Source organism: Pararge aegeria, chromosome 1 (genome assembly GCF_905163445.1).
Source record: "Pararge aegeria chromosome 1, ilParAegt1.1, whole genome shotgun sequence".
Lineage (NCBI taxonomy): Eukaryota > Metazoa > Arthropoda > Insecta > Lepidoptera > Nymphalidae > Pararge > Pararge aegeria.
Window position 1 is genome coordinate 10,632,052 of NC_053180.1, and position 17,911 is coordinate 10,649,962.

The window sequence follows — 17,911 nt, forward strand, 5'->3', positions numbered from 1 at the left end:
TCCATTGTTAAAATTCGATTCTGAGTAACATGGTTGAATTTTGAGTAACACGGGTACAATCTTCCTCTCTCATAAGAAAATATAGAGCTTAGACCCACCATGCTACTCCATAGCGGTTTAGTGAGCTATCAATGCAACGATGTAATCAGTTTTCAAACCCAATTATCTAGTAAGCTTTGCTTGTAAATCGGTACAAATATTATAAATGCCAAAATTTGCACGATAGTTTGGTCTTTTACACAGAATCTTGAAAACTCTAAAAATATAACAAATGTAAAGGTAGTAATTAATTTAAATTTATCAGTATCTTCGGTACCATTGGTTTAAAGGAGGTACCCCTTTTCAACTAGACTTATAAATTACTCTCCCGTAAACATCGTACCCATTTTCAGTAAAAATATTTAGCTCACAGTTTAACTTATTGATTCTATAATATTTTATGCTGCAATTCGGATGCAAGTCGGAGCCTTCGCATATTTTATTAGAAAATAATATATGACAGCCCTAATAATTCCCGCTCGTCGGACAGGGTAAAAAAGCTATATATACTTATTTATAAGCTTTTTCAGGGAACTAACAGCAACAATTTACACTTCACGTTTTTTTCCCTATACCGGTAACATACCATATAGATGAAACGCGATCAGAAATGAAATATATTAATTTAATTTAAATAATTTATAATATTATAAATTAAACATTGAAGAAAGAAAGAAGTGTATATTCTTCTACTATTGTTTATTATTGTTATTACTCTTTATTTGTACACCACATGAAGAATTATACAAGAAAAAAAGCAACATAAAAATAGAAGTAGAATACAAAAATCGTTTAGTAGTGATCTATGCTAGGCAACCTTAGAACGACTTCTACCTATACTAGCCCGTAAATTTGTTACTCATATTGAGGGAGGGTGCTGATACGATGTTGTGATAAAAAAATACAATCACGGAATAGGCACATACATACAGACCAGTCAAACTTATAACTGCCCGTTGTTTTGGCGTCGGGAGTTAAAAAGAGAAAAAACATAAAAATTTTGATGATACGAATGTGTCCGAAGTATTTTCTAGTCTAAAAGTGCCAATTTTTATGTAGACACTATCCAATGCACTTTTTTACTGTTCAAACTATTGCATGTACGTGATAAAAACTTAATTGCCGAGTAACTTATTCATCATCAACTTTGTCAGTAGGTATTTCGGTCTTACTGCTAAGGACAGCTTTAAATCCTCACCGAGAATGGTTTATAAGAAATATACGTTATATTGGCTAGCTCCTACCTGACACTGATTTATTCTCAACAGATAGTTAGTTTCGTAGTTATCGAAACCTGGAGTCGAAAGTAGGACCTCATAATCCGTAGTTGAACACGTTCTACCAAACCAACGAGGCAGTAAATATGTCAAAAGGTAGTAAAATTGCTTAGGCTCCTTTTTAATAAATTTGATTTATAGATTCGTTTCTTGTGGCGAAGAAACTGTCACAACTTTTCAAATTGAACTCTTACATCTTGATGCAAATAACACAGAAACAAATAAAACACTTTAACGTCTTAAATAGCTTCAGCTTACACCTACAGGCAATTTATGAGAAACTCTGAAAGCACTCGGCAAAGAAGATTACCACTTGCCTTTGTCTTTAACGACAGAAAATTAATTTTAAAACATTTAACGTAGGTAACGATATAGTTATTAAAATTTAGGTCATAAGAATAGAATTTTAGTATCTACCTACTGTTTTCGTTTCGTACACAGCAACGGCGTAAGCAAATATAATTAAGTAGACTAATGTTAGTGCCTTATAGACAACAAAATTTGTATAGTGTTTTCGTGAAAGGTTTATTACCTTAATATTTCAAGAATTGCTTCTAATGCATAATGAACACAGGTAACATGACGTTAAAAATCTTTACTAATATTGAAAGTTACTACCTCTTACCTTTTCACTCCATCACAGCATATCATATTTCGCAAAAAAATTGGCACTTGGATAGATTACGTAAGGACATAAGCTACTCTTTGTAAGAAATATACAATCACATACTAACGTATCTATAAATATCCTTTGTTTTAAAGATTAATAAAAACATAATAATGCTACCTGAATTCATGAGATTTCTTACTATTGTTATCAAAGGCGTTTAAAGTCTTAACTCCTTCTCATTCTGAGAGGACCCCTGTGTGTCTTCTAGATTGATTAACAATGGTGATGATTCAGACTAAATAATACATATATATTATCGAGATGGTAAAATTCTGTCTGTAACCTAAACGTTCATACTATATAAAATGCCAACTTCCTGCTCTGAAAGAACAATAAATCGTTCGATAAGCGATCCCTAGAAAATACAATAATCAATGTACACTAATTCGCAGACACAGCTACTAAATAAATAAAATCGTAAACAAAGCTCTTCTGTGCACGTATCTAAACGAGGAAAATCCGATTACGAAATTTTTAATTAATTTTGTGTCCCTTAGCGAACTTGAACGTTCTTTTTTTTGATATCGGAATTAATTAAAAAACACTTTTTTTATTTATCGTCCCTTCAGGAGTTTGGAGATATATCTCAAGTTGAGGATTCATAACTAAATCTTAACGGTTTTAACCAGATTGATTCAGTATTAACAGTACAAACCAACTGACATCGTCATCTTCTTCCTCAACCCATATAATAACCCACTGGGCTCGGCACAGGTGTCTATAATAGGAATGGTCAATGCCAATTGACAATGCTGCTCTGAGTTTCGGAGCTTTAAACGGTATGCAGGTTGAATCCGATTCTCTTAAGTTCACAGCCTGTATCGGTATAAACTTTTTAGGAAGAATCGTTGCTGATAACTTTAAGGTTCGCAACAGTGTCACTGGGAGATTGGGGCGAGCGCGAAAGCTTGCTATGAGTGTAGCGATGGGCCTCAGGGCCCGACGACGACGTCGCGGAAAATAAAATCTGTATCACGAAAGAGTAAATGACAGGGTACAATTTTTTTTATAGTAAATGAAGTTTAGTATTTATTTTATTTATGTTGCATTTTGTGCTTGTGTAATTATGTAGTAATTCTTATTAACATATGAAACAAATGTTTAAATAGCCACCAAACCTAACTCACGTTAGAAAACACAATTTCGGCGTAATAGGTACGTTACTAGAATTCAATGCCAACGCGAGACAAAAAACTGGTACAAAAGAGGTTTAGGGAGGAACTGGGATTGTATGTCGATAACATAGCAGGTAAGGGTCAGGATATAGGAACGACTGAACACAACACGGCTATTTCTTTAGAATTACTCTTACTCCGTAGACATTAGAGGTGTAAACCTAGAAATTACAAAGCTACTGTTCAGAATACTAGTAGTCAGGGTCCCGTAACTTTGGATTTTTGGACTTTAATGTTAGGGGCTATTTTGAGGGACTTTTTGAGTTTATAAATTTTTATTATACAGTAAGTAGGTAACGCGTTACTATGATTAATCAGACTCATCTATTTTTTTTCTAATTGCATTTAATGTAGCCTAATTAATATTACATTTATGTACTACAAGTATATATATCATATATATTTAAGTAGGTACGATCTATAGCTAAAATATTCAGTTTATTTAAAGTCCAAATATCAAGAATAATCAAGATAAAACTAAATTATGTTTGTGGTTTTTAATTTCAGATTGAGCGGTAAATACTTTTAGGCGTTTCCAAATTTACTTAAAATTCTAGTTTAATTTATTTATATAAATAAATTAAACTAAACCAGCTAAAGCGTTCATACAATTCCACCAGCAACAAAAAAGTACCTAGGTACTACTTTGGTAATGATTACGAATTACGATAATAGTAGTAAAGGAAGTACAAATTTTTTTTATTATTCATTTTTAGATATCAGTGCTGTACTCTAAAAAAATCTTTAAGGCTTAAGGAACAGTTCCGGCTTGTAACACGACAGAGCAAAAAAGGGTTTATGCAGTGTAATGTATGTATGTATGTGTGTACATACATATTCCCAAGTATACATACATACATACATATGTATGTACGCATATACGTGGTACTCTTAGAATTCTTATATCATGTTTAATGACGCTGGCTAAAATTTTTATTTAAAACAATTACAATAAAGTGACTGTATGACACCATTATAATAATGTAAAAACTAATCTATGGTTCGGTAGTCGTATGTTTTTGATATGAATCGAAACATTGGCGAGCTTTGGTAGCTAACTTAATCCTTATGCCGTCACATTAGTGGCATGACTTATATTATGTCGACATATAACTTTTACGCCAATGTATTTTTACTTATTTTATAATTTTATTCTATATTTGTATTATATAATTTAAAATATATATTAATTTAACCCAATATTTCATTTATTTAGACTTGGTTTTTCAATCATTATTTTTCTGTCAGTGTACGTACTTAAGTACAACACGAAATTGAATTAAAGCTTTTTAATTAATATTGCAAAAGTATTCGTTTTCATTGATACACAATCGAACACCTGTTGGTAATAACCCGGTATAAGACATCCATCTTGTAAAACTTTTCTGTACGTATACCAAGGCGCACTATAAAGACACGGTTTTACAATTTCAGTAAGATACGAGTAAATTACGCTGCGTTTTGTAATTATTCGTTTGGAGCTTACGCGTAGATATAGCTGGTTGCTATAAGGTTTCTATAAAGGAATTTGCACTGTAGGAGTCATACAACTAGCTGCGGAAAACGTTTAAAGGCAACACTAGCGTGCTCCAGAAAATGCACTCGTTACTAAGTGCTCGTGACCTTCTGCATCGTCACCTAAACACGCGATCACATTAAACTAATAGACATTTTATTTAAGTAATAACTTTATCAAAGAATACACATTTAGTGATACCACAACTACTTAGAGATTAATGTAAAGGTTGATTTCACCGTTCATTTAGATGCCAAGTTTAATAAAACGACGTTTTGCTGTACTTTCAAACGTTTAAGCTGCAGCCCTATCAACTGAGTTTACCATACTTGATTGCGTTAAGCTGCAACTGTATCGGGCCTAACGGTTTTAATCAACCCATTTAAGTTGTTGTTCTTGCTTATATTGTGGATTTAGTAGTTGATAGTATCATCGTACCTATTGCTTTATAGTGACTTCACAAATACAATTACAAAACGGAAATACAAATCTCACGACATCTCATTGATTAAAACCGATCGACCCGTTTAGGTTGTAGGCAAAATTATAGAGCAGAAATTACCCTTTCTTGTTGATTATTGTTCTAAGTTTGTACTTATATAATTTTTGTCAACTTTACTGTAATATTGTTAACATTTTCATGTATTATTTCGACCTAATTCTTTTAACTTTTGCTTGCCCCATTAATTCGCTTGGCATTTCCAGTCACTCAAGAGTTTTAGCTACTTATATTCAAGGTAAGAAATCATAGGTCTCGTATATCAAACCATAACCTTCATTTTATTATTACATTAATCTGATTTCTTACGATATAACACTGCCCTATTCGATTGAAAGCACGCGATCACTTAACGTTGAAACAAGCTTAATATAAAGAAAACTAGGAAAAAAGGAGTTAAGTAAACCTAGTGTCAAAGAAACTGGTACCTAGCTCATCGGAAATAATGGACGCTGTCAAAGTTTATAAGACATGGTTTAGTAATGGAAAATTCAGTAAGAAGAATCTTACTGTAATACTGGTATCCAATCAACAGCCACAGTAACTGCTGGACTAAAGGCCTTTCTATCTGGAAGGTTAGTCCATAATCAATTATTCACTATCTATACTTATAATAAAACTGTAACTGGAAGATTTCTGTATATTTAATAAATTTTGAAAATTTTGACCGGGGGGTGCTTTATAATGGATACTGAGTCCAAAACAGATTTTTATTTCATTTTTGTCTGTCTGAAACTACTGAACGGATTTAAATAAAATTTGGTCTAGTGTTAGCTGATATTCCGGGTCAACCTATAGGATACTTCTTATCCCGATAAACAATAAGTTTCCTCCGGGAAATGACAGCCAAGTCGCTAGTCACGTATGGGACAACGATCGAATGCATGCGTACCATCCTACTAATATTATAAATGCAAAAGTTTGTGAGGATGGATGTATGGAAGGATGTATGTATCAACTAAAATAATGATAACCTACTAACTCAGTATACCACGAAAAATAATAGTAGGTGCAAAGCTAGCCACGATGATTATGATGTTAGCATCAGATCTATTCTAGCTTCTCGATTGAATCATGCGCGGATGAAGTCGCGAGGTTAAAGTTGGTGATCGCTAGTAGTAGCAAAGAGGACGTGGCTGCCCGTTCTTCGTTAAATATTGGTATACACCAGAATTTATTTGATTGTATCGATACAATTTATATGTTAATAGCCTTTTCTCGCGTCACGTTAAGTTCGATTTTCAAAATTTCAAACCACTTTTTCCCTTAGATGATGTATTTACAGAGTATCGATTCTTAGTCAATGCAATCTTTAAAATAACAATCTGCAAGCCATTATCAGCCTTATCTGTCCAGTAATTTGCTGTGTATTGATGTCTTAGGCAGACAGTTATTCAGTCATATTTTCTTTTTTTAAATACAGATTATTTTAATTTGTTTAAAGATGCCAAATGTGATATTTGCATCCTCGATCGCCAGATATGCTAAAGAACTATTCCAATAACGTCCTCACTCACCTTTCTAGCATTATCATTATCAACACATTACCAGCTCACTACGGGTCTTAGAATAAGAATGGTTTAGTCTGTAGTCCTACCAACCTATGTCCAGCAGTGGACGTCTATCGGTTGATATGATGATGATGAGTCCGTAGTCAACCACGCTCGCCAGGTGTGGATTGGTAGTCTTCACACAGCTTCGTAAACGTTGTGGAGAACTCACAAGCATGCAAGTTTACTTACGACGTTTTTCCTTCACCGTGAAAGGAAAAGTTTAAATAATTTAATTGCTTTACCTCATAACTTCGTAAAGTTAGGTTTGCTTGGGATTTATCTAGGTCCCCCCGAAAGGGACGCCGAAGCTATAACCACTAAGCTATCACCGCTTAACCTTTTCTAGTAACTGTTAAATTATTGCTTCAATAAAAAATCGCACGTAACTCTGAAGCGTTCCGTGGATCGTACATGGTCCCCCTGAAAGGAAGACCGAAGCTCAGTACACTAGGCTATCACAGTTTCTAGCATCGGAGCAATACAAAGAAAAAATAAGCTTAAGTGCACTGTTATGTACTCGTACCTACTTAAAATCCCCTCGGCACGTGCATGCTTTGCTATCCACTGACAATTTATAGAATTTACTTGTCCACCTGTTAAAGCACGGCAATAGGGAAAAAAAAGAAGTTTACTCACGTTTTATATTATTACCCTTATATTATTTGGTTATTTATTCCACCGTGCGCCAATGCTCGTAGATAAATTAAAACTGTGGGACAATATATATATTTCGTCATTAGAAAAGAAAGCCGTAAAGAAAAAGTCTCCTGCTAGCCGTGCTGGCAGAATTGCAAAAAACTTCTAATCTTTATTTATTTTCAAAAAAATCTTCAGAAAAGCACCTTGTTAAATTAATAAACACGTTTTACAAACATGATTGTGAAGCAAACCTACAAATTATTCTGTGATGCTATACACAATCGCGGTTGCGGTGACAGAATACAGCGGTTCCAATCCCGGGTGAGCCGTAAATTTGACTTCAGTGAACCCGCAAATAACACCGGTGTAGAATATTAAACAACCTGCTCTATCTAACTCGTACTCTTGTAGCGACACTAGCTTAAAAGATCGTTTCCCTGTAATAAACTTAATAAAATAGGTATGTTTAAGTATTTGATCATGTGACGTAGTAGCTACATTTAATTTGTGTGAAATAATGTAATCCTGAAAAGTATTATAAATGCGAAATTGAGTTTGTTTATTTGTTTGTTTGCCTTTCCTTCCCGCCTAAAATAAACTACCAATCCACTTGGTTCTTGGCACAAATTTACATGAAAAGACGGACAGTAGCATAGGCTACTTTTTATCCCAGCAAAACAAACGGTTTCCACGGGATTTGTACAAAACCGTAATAAACGGATAAAGAACGCGGGCAATAGTTAGTGTCTCATATTTAATTATCCACGGCCTATCAGCGATTCATTAAACTAAAAAATTATGATTGTTTTATGAGTGGAAGGTCTCAGGTTCAATCTCCGGTAAGGTGCAGTTCGTAAATTAATAATTTCTCAATTTCTCTGGTCTTGGCTGCGGCTGTGGCAACACACCACCCGCGTTGAAACTTATCAGGGGTAGTATGGGCTTAATATAACCTAACAGGGCCTCTGTCAAACAGGGCAGCCCGCTACCATCTTTAACTGCATATTCACTTTGTTCGATTGCAGTCAAGGAATAATAACTTGTAGTAGAATAAAAAACATTATAAAAGGAATAAGAGCATAGACCCTTAACAATGGTATAATGCGGGTGAGCGGGCCTTAGCGATTATTAACTAATAAGTAAAAATGAACTGGATTAAACTCCGAAACATGAGATGGATAACGCAAATTTTCTAAACTCCTGAAAACCAAATTACCTTAAAAATTTAAACCTTACCAATCGCAGGAAACAAAATGACAAACAACAAAAACATCCAGCCAGTCGATTTAATTAAAAATTCAATATCTACAAAAGTTATCTCTACAAAGTTATATCCTATGAGAGGACTCCTAGACTTATTAAGTCTGCCTGTTTAATAGTCAAGATGAAACTGAATTGACATCTCCTATAGAAAAGAAATCTGCCGTAATATTAATTGCTGGTTTTCTTAAAGGATATAAAGGAAGGACTAACTTAAATTTCAGATTCTACTGAGGAGAATCATTAGAATCTGAAATTTAAGTTAGTATTAAGAAAAGTTTTTTAACAAAAAGAAACCGACTTAAAATGCCAACCAATCAACTAAAAAGTAAAAGATAAACATTTTGCACAACAATTTGAAGTTGATGACAAAAAAAAAAGTCAAATTGAGAACCTCCTCCTTTTTTGAGACCGTTAAAAGCCATTAAGTGTGTATGTTACTGTCAATTTAAAAGCTTTTTATTAAAAATACATATGAAATAAAATACAGTTATTGGGAGCGGTGATAGCCCAGTGGGTAGGGCTTCGACTTCACTTTCGGGGGGCCGAGTTCGAATTCCAGCACGCACCGAAATGTGCATAATCTGTGATTGATGTTAGTTCAAGTGGAAATTCAGACGATGATAGACAGGTTAAGACTTCGACTTCACTGTCGATGGTGGCCTGCTCGAATTCCGGCACGCACCTTTAACTTTTTCAAGTTATGTGCGTTTTAACCAATTAAAATATCACTTGCTGAAGGAAAACATCGTGAAGAAACCTGCATACCTGAGAGTTCTCCATAATGTTCTCAAAGGTGTGTGTAGTCCACCAATCCACACTGGGAGAGCAGCGTGGTGAACTACGGCCTTAATCCCTTCTCATTGTGGATGGAGAACCATACTCTATAGTGGGCCGGTAATGTATTGATATGATGACGATAATAACCAAAACGCAGTTGTTTTTATTGTTTGTGTGCCTTTCTGCTTATATCTGGATAATCTACAAAACGGCTAGACTAAACGGGAACTTTTCTGTTAAAAACAGAATTACATAAAGAGTAACTTAGGCTACTTTTTATTTTAGAATTCTACACGTTAATGGACGTTGAACAATATGATGTACGAGTATTAGAGTCCCATGTTTTTAAAGTAAGGGAGATACAGTTAAGAAGGTTTTAGGGTGTTCGTAAAGCTTACTATTTAGAAAAACTTTCTTTGCGGTTACGACAAGTTCCCAAAAATGTACACCAAAAGGGGTCAAATAGGACTCGGAAGATTGTATGAAAACCCTATGTTCTTTAAGTCTGCTCAGTTTTTAAACACAAGCGTTTTAAAACAAGCTCGAAGTTGTAGGATAGGAATAAAGTTTGTATGGGAAAATTTTAAGTAAATATAAACTCCAAATTATATGCTGATAAACTCGCGCACTACTTTGAAATAATGAATATCTTTATTTATATCTATTAAACTAGATATACTACGTAAAAGAGTTATTAAACATATAGATAGATAGAATAAATTTATAGCAAATAAAACAAAATGAAACGTACAAAAGCAAAGAAAGTACATAGTGTTAGGTTGCAAAGGCGGCCTTAGAACTTAAAGTGATATTTTAGAGGCAAACTAAGCGTCATAAGTTTAATAGACAGTGGATACCAAAGTGTATGTATGTAATGGTGCTAAATAGCATAATTTTCTTTAAAAATATTGAAAGGCGATTGTTGCGTTGCAGACGTAAGGCTGTTTAATATTCTGCACTGGTATTATTTGCAAGCCCAGTTAAGCCCAATTTACGGCCGGCTCAGGATCGGAATCGCATTAATCTGGCGGGACCGCAAGCAATCAGTACGGTTCTGATGAATATCTGGGCTTAGTGTCAGATAGAAAATGCGAAACCAGACTAAGAATTATTGATATCAAGCTGTTGTTTTTCTTGATTTTTCCACAATTCCGCAGTAACCGTTACATATGGTTACGTTACTCTGTGCAAAATTGCGCCAAAATTGGTTTAGCTGCGAAGCCGTGCATAGGTTGCAAACGCTTTATTTGTAAATTTAAATATATAGCATTGTAGGGTCTGATAACAATATATCAACGAAATACTTATATCACAATAATTAACCTAAATACTTTACATACATATATAACTTAACAACTTATTCTAATTTACCAATAACAATTCGAACATACAAACATTCACACAAACATACATATCAACATTCACAAACTTACATTTACGATCGTACCTACCGGTGTAAATCAACAATAGTCCATACCGATCTCGCAGTTGAAACGCACAAACTGCCGACTGGTATTATGACGTCGCCGTTTGCATGTAGGTAGTAAGTGCTTTTTGGAATTAAAAGTAAGTATATAAGATACTTACTTTTAATACTACTAAGCCATCGCCATTTTTATGTCGTACCATCGCCAGTACGACATAATTATCTTTACCTGTTACTCGTACTTTTTGTCTAGAGAGACATGAGATAATAGGTAGACATTCTCGTGGCGCGCTTTTAGCCCTACAGAATGCTTGCTATAAATGTGTCAAATTTTAGAATATCTGTGCAGTAACTGGTATAGGTAACAAATATGCACACTTTTGCATGTAATATATTATTAGAATGATGACTCTTTTTAAATTACGTTTAGATCTCTTTAATATATTAAGATCGTCCATTTCGAGACCGTTTTTATCTAATAGTCATAATTATCAATTAATTTATTTATATAATTATTATATATTTATTTATTATTTTTATTATTCATTATACTAAAATACTAATAATATAATATTCATCAGGCCATCTTAATACCCATAACACAAACTACGCTGTCTTTGGGGCTAGATGGCGATATGTGTACCGCCGTAGTATATTTATTTATTTATTATTTACTTCCGTACCATGGAATCGATGGAAAACTGTTGCGTTAGTTACTTATTCCGCTTGCCTTCAATTCTGTCAGAAAATCTGTGGGCGGAATAGTTAAACGTTTTTGAAACTCAATTCCAATATTAATTGCTTTTATAATTTTATTATGTTTTGTAGACAACAGTTTACCGCTTTACGTTAGTAACATACTCCTTATAATTACTTTGCCACCTATCAATTAAAGTAATTGTATCATCCTTCCAAAGCTAACCATTTCATGTTCCATAACCAAAGAGAAAGGTCGTTTTGAAGCGCATACCCTGTTCTCAAAATCGGTACCAAAAATTAAAACGCAACAAAAACTATATACCCGTTAAGCCTAGGATGGCGGAGTTTAAGTAAAGTGAACATGAAGTTTCGTGACACAGAAAAAATCGTGGAGCCAAATAATATTATACCGAAATAATGTACCTACAAATCCTCTAGCTTGCATATCGATGTTATTAAATAGGTCACTCACTTCTTTCTCAAGTCCTAGCTACTCGTAACGAACAAGAATAAAATTCCATCTCCACGATATCGAGTGAAGATTACAGTGCTTACGCATGACACCAGCACATTCGCAAATAAATAATCTTAAACTTGTTAAATTTAACTTTTGTTCAGAATTCATATCGTGGCTCCATAATACTCATGTACAACATATCACACTATCGGAAGAGATTGATATAGAGACACGCTTATAAAAAAATTGTTATAAAAAAAAACAACTAGATAGATCAAAGCTACTTTTATGAACAAATAGCAATCATTCTTATAACGGACGGAAACATAAATAATTTCTTAGTAAATTAAACCTCTAATTTATAAAAATAATAATATAATTCTTGAAACTTTTTAACGTTCCATTCAAATCACTGACCACAAAGTTTTTAATGAAACAATCACAACAATCCCTTAACCCAAACAGGAAAAAATCTATGTAAATCTTTTCATGAATATAAACAGCTAAGAAAAAATATGTATCTACATACCAAAAAGTCCTTGAAGCGTTGTCACGTAAAATACTTCGAACACACGACCACGTTTTGCCTAATTTAATTTTGTGGGTCGAAACTCATGGCACACGCGACAGGACTCGCCAAGCCAGATACCGGCGCCTCACTGACGTCTGACGCCACAGTACACCCTGCCGACGCCATAACATACAGCCTTCCCGTCGAACTTTTCCAAGCATTTTCCTCCAACCAATAAATGTTTTTTTCATCATTTTACCTCTCTACATGCATCTAATGCTTAAATTATCTTTTTACATTTTTCACAAAGGTTTTATATTCAAAGACACAGAATTTAGGCTGATGGGATACGTAAAATACCCGTAGTCAAAGTTGGCAATCGTTAGCAAAGGGTAGAAAGATAAAAATTGTGGCTATGTAAAATCTGTTGATTTAGACCGTTATAGAATTTTTAATTAATCCTATTTTGTAATTAATTAATACAAAAATGGATTAATTAGTAACAAATAAGTAGGTATTTATTAAGTTGACCTACCGATCATAACAAAAAGCGATTATTTGTTTGATGTTGACAGTGTTTGCTGTAGCGATTTATCGAAGTATGGGTGTGTTAGCATGTAATATAACCTACGAGTGCTGAAGTCGCAAACTATTATTAGCTTCAGTATATGCTGCTGTACGCATTAAACAACAATATGTATCCTGACCCTTTCAACGTAAAGCCCCTATGCAGAGATGACCACTATAATTTAGTACGCAAACGTGTGTATTTCTCAGTATATTTATTATTATTTTAAATTGCGGAGATAGTTGTGCCAATTATTCTGATGTACACAATTCTTTTAACTCAAGTTAATTAAACATCTAAAGAAAGGGCTATCCGACGGTTCTACGACGAACAAAATAAAAGGACACTTGTTTCAGACTTGTCAATTTAGTTATGTTTATTATATACCTACAACAGGATTGGCACTAGATAGTTTATGCCATAGCTAACTCATACAATAAAATTTAGTATCATTAAAAATTATACTACAGTATACGAACGACCGAAAGCGAAACCGACCAAAATACGACAATACAAGTCTACAGTCAGATTATAATTAAATAAAATTGTATTTATAGAAAAAAAGTGGAAAAGTTTTTCGTGACCTGATTTTTCCCCCTATTCTCTGGATTTTATGCTAAATCCATCCCAAAATATAATAAAAACTTAAAAAACTCACGCATCATTCATAAAAACTTTTTTACGAAATGAGGGAAAGCTTTAAAGTAGAATCTGCAACGTACGGTAATTTTTTGAAGTGCGAGACACTAAAAAATTACCGTGCGTTGCAGATTCAAGGGTCAAGGTGTCAAGTGTCTAATTTGATTGATTGCGTACAACAATCAATTTTTCTCACAATCAAGTTTTCGGCCGTGGCTAGTTACCACCTTACCGACGTGCCCTGAAATCGATTGGGATCCCATATTCTTGACAGGTTAGCCCGCTACCATCTTAGGCTGATCATAACATACATAGGTAAGGTTGTATAGGGAATAAAATAAAATTTATAGTGGAATAAAATAAAATTTAAAAGGGAAAATAATTTTTACCTGTCCATTTGTCTAATATTTCAGCTATGATATTGTATGTCTAAGGTAATTTGAAATTTAAGACAATCAATTTCTGTCCAAATGCTGCTACGCCTAGCTAAATCTGTATTCTGGAATCAACAGGTGTCAACATACTAACCGGGAGTTAAGTGTAGGTACCGCGCTTGTTGCATTCAATGTCATTGAGTTTCTTATACCCGTTTATTCACGGGCGTTCCCCCGGGGGGCAGGGGAGGGCAGCTCGCAGAAATTGTATGAACTCTCTTAAAAAATGAATGGTGGTGGTAAAAAATGTATGTATCTGGGCCGCAGATACAGACCGACAGACAAAAATGAAAAAAATTACAGTTGTGGATTCAATATCGGTTATAGAGAGCCCTCTAAAAAAATCTTCAGCTTACTGGTTTCGACCCGTTACAGTTTTATTATAAGTATAGATAGACTACCTATAAAGCCGAATCATTTGTGGCTGTTTGTCCTACACACTACACTAAATATACGGGTATAAACACAGAAAAAGTCAAAGTATACATATCAAATATTGACCGTGCTGCGGAACCCTTCCTTTGACAACTCGCACATAGCTAAGTTTCGTTAGCTGCCAATAAAAGGTAGGTTAAAAAATCAAGATACTTTTTTTTTATTTTAGCATTACCGGTTTTTTAAAAATTCCGCGGAAATTGTTAGTTTTTCCGGATATAAAGTATACTTCCAATGCACTCGTACGACTCCAGGATGCAAGCTATAAAGTTGTCTAATTTCATCAAGATCAGTTAAATTAGGCAACAAATTAATAAACCTTTCGCATTATTACCTGTGTCGTATCCATGATAGTAGTCTCAAGGTTTTTGTTCGAATTTTGAACCTATAGTTGAGCTAAATATATTACTTACTTCGTCGCTCCGAGCTCTACTCCATTAAAGTTTTGATTGAATGAAGTGGTTTTATTAAATATTGGATAATCGCACTGACACCAGTATATACTGTCTTCATACTTCTTCTTCTTCTTGCATTGAAACAGGCATAGAAACATAATTTAGTCTTTGGATGTCTTCTTAAGTCCTTCATTAATTTGCTCCGACAACTTATTATGGTAGGAAAATATGCCGGAAGAAGTGGCTTTTGTCGCAGCAAAAGGTTCTGGCTACGCAACATATTAGAAAGGACTAGAATTGTGAGTGCAGCAGAATTAGTTCGCCTCGCGAAAAACAGACAGGAATATTAATACGAAGCTGACTGCAAATTCACTAGTCGGAGAGGCACCGCAGAAACAAGAAGATTTTTCTTTGTTCATAATTGAAATTATCGGTCCGATCTTTTCCTCTACGTTAGATATTTAAAGTGGTTATAATTTCTTTGGACACGAAGAGTTCTTCCCGCCATTTATAGAACTGGAGCGCAAAATAGTTGTATAGCTAAAATGGTAATTTTGTTGATAATAAGTAGTTTATTTAATAAACTGAGCTAACTGAAAAAGTTTTTTGATATTGTTACCAAAGATATCTTAGTTCGTTTTCATATTCCTTGCATATCGATACAAATATCGCTACTTAGGACATAATGTAGAAACTAGTGTCAGTAAAAAGGCGATGCTTTTAAGGAGGGATATTCGTAAGATTTTTTTTATAAAAATAAAAAACTTGTTGCTATTCATTCAAAAATTATCATTCGTGTCACGATTTCGACCAGGAGGTCTCTATAGATTCCATAATGTAGACGTTCTATTAATGGATGCAAATTAACTTTAAATTACGTTAAGCCATTAAGAAGTATGAAATTTTGTTAGGTTTTCTTTCTGAAGTTAGAAAGCTAGTTTTATTTCGCGAAATTTACGCAATACCAAATAACAAAGTAAATAGAAAAAGGTAAAAAAAGTAGGTACATACGAAACGTTTTTCTATGATTCGGACAAAGTCTAGACGTTCCTACACATCACGTTGAGTTATTTAGTAAAGACCATTTCGTTTGATCTAATCTGAAATCGAATGGAATCTTTTACTTGTGAAGCGGAAATTTTCGAGAGTTGCGTAACCAAGATCTTCCAGATAAATGAAAGTTCTAATATAAGGTCAGTGATTTTTAAACAAAGGATTTGAAGGATATGGTCAGTTTCTAATCACGGAGTTGAAAAAATACAGAGTCCTTATTGCAATGCATTCGGTCCAAAAACAGTGAAAACGCCCCGCGCACGTCTCTCTTCACACCCGCGGATAGTTGCTAGCTCACTAACTTTCCCATTTTCCCCATATTATGGTAAACGTTTAGAACATAGAGGTAAAATAATTACTGTTCAAGAAAAACTACTCAGTACGGTACGGTATTTTCATAATTCTGAGTTTCCAATGTAGTTAATTTACGCTAGGATACGATAGGATAGATATATCTGAAAATCTGTACCACACACTTCTAAGTTATACTTTGAGAAATAATTAAACGGATATAGTATTTTTGGACATTTTTGAAATCTAACTACGTAAAAACTGGCAGACTCTTTTATTGTGCATTTTTCTCTTTCAGTCAGAAATATCTAGCGGATATTGGATTTGTCGACACATTAATTTGATACTCGACTTGCAAGAAGAATCCATCAACGCATTTAAACATTTAAACATACCTACATAAAGTTCAATATACTTAGTTTTTTTTTTGCTTCGCTTTATGCCGATAAATAAAGAAAAAATTTACTTCAAACAATTATATAACTTTATTGCGAGTAAAAATAAGAACTAGATATTTTTACAAAAAAAAAATGAAACTATTACTAACTTTAACAGAAAATGTCGGTGTTCTCTGATATGCAAAATAAATCTGTGTATATTTTTTAGGGTACAGGTGTTATATTATGTTGTGTGATTGAGTAAACCATGCCTATTTTCGCTATAGCAGCAATCGCGGTTGATTTGATGACATTTTCTGAAAGGTTCCGTTGTATGTCTCCAAAACTCTGAAAAGTTACAAAGATCGTCTAAAGGTTTTTAATATGGAATCATTGGATATACGTAGAAGTAAACTAGATCTCGTTTTTTTTTAATTCAAGATTCTTAATAATAAAATTAATTGCTCTTCTCTATTACAGAGCTTTAGTTACAAAGTTCCCATGAGATATCCGAGGTACATTATTAATACCCTCTTAACCTTCCCTCGCCGTTCAACAGTTATGGGTGCCAACTCGCCAGTCCCTAGGTTATGTCAACTTTATAACAAGTTTAATATTGTAGATATACATTGTGGTTATCTGGCCGAATTCCCGAGATCAATGGAATTAGCTTTAAGCTAAGTATAATAATTTAATCTTTTTTTTTTTTCCTTCCTACACTGTATACTTTCATCTTGTTTGTGTAGTTGTAATCTAGTTGAACGCTATTTATTGCATGCGGTGTTTACCTGTAAGTAGATTTACATTTTGTCTTCATACAGTATAAGCTAGTTTAAATTGTTTTTTTGAAATGTAAAGCTGTTGGTAAACCAAATAAAGAAAAAAAAAAAACTCTTCTGCACAAAAATATCAAATTTAACTGGGAGCATTTTGGAATTAACCCCTTTCGAACAAAAAAAAAGTTTGTGTACATTTTATATTCTATCCAAAATTCATTAATATTACTTTCACATTTTATAAATATTTTCATTTGTTAAGTAGAAAATTGAAGGCAGCGCATGTCAATATAACCCTGTCATTGAATATTATGGAATGTCGCAATCTTCAGAAAGTTTATTAATAATTTATTTATCACAAAAGTAATAAAAGTATATTTTTCAGAGAGAAGAGATTTTCAAAAAACTTTGCATTTTAAAATTTTTTTTTTAAAACTGTTGA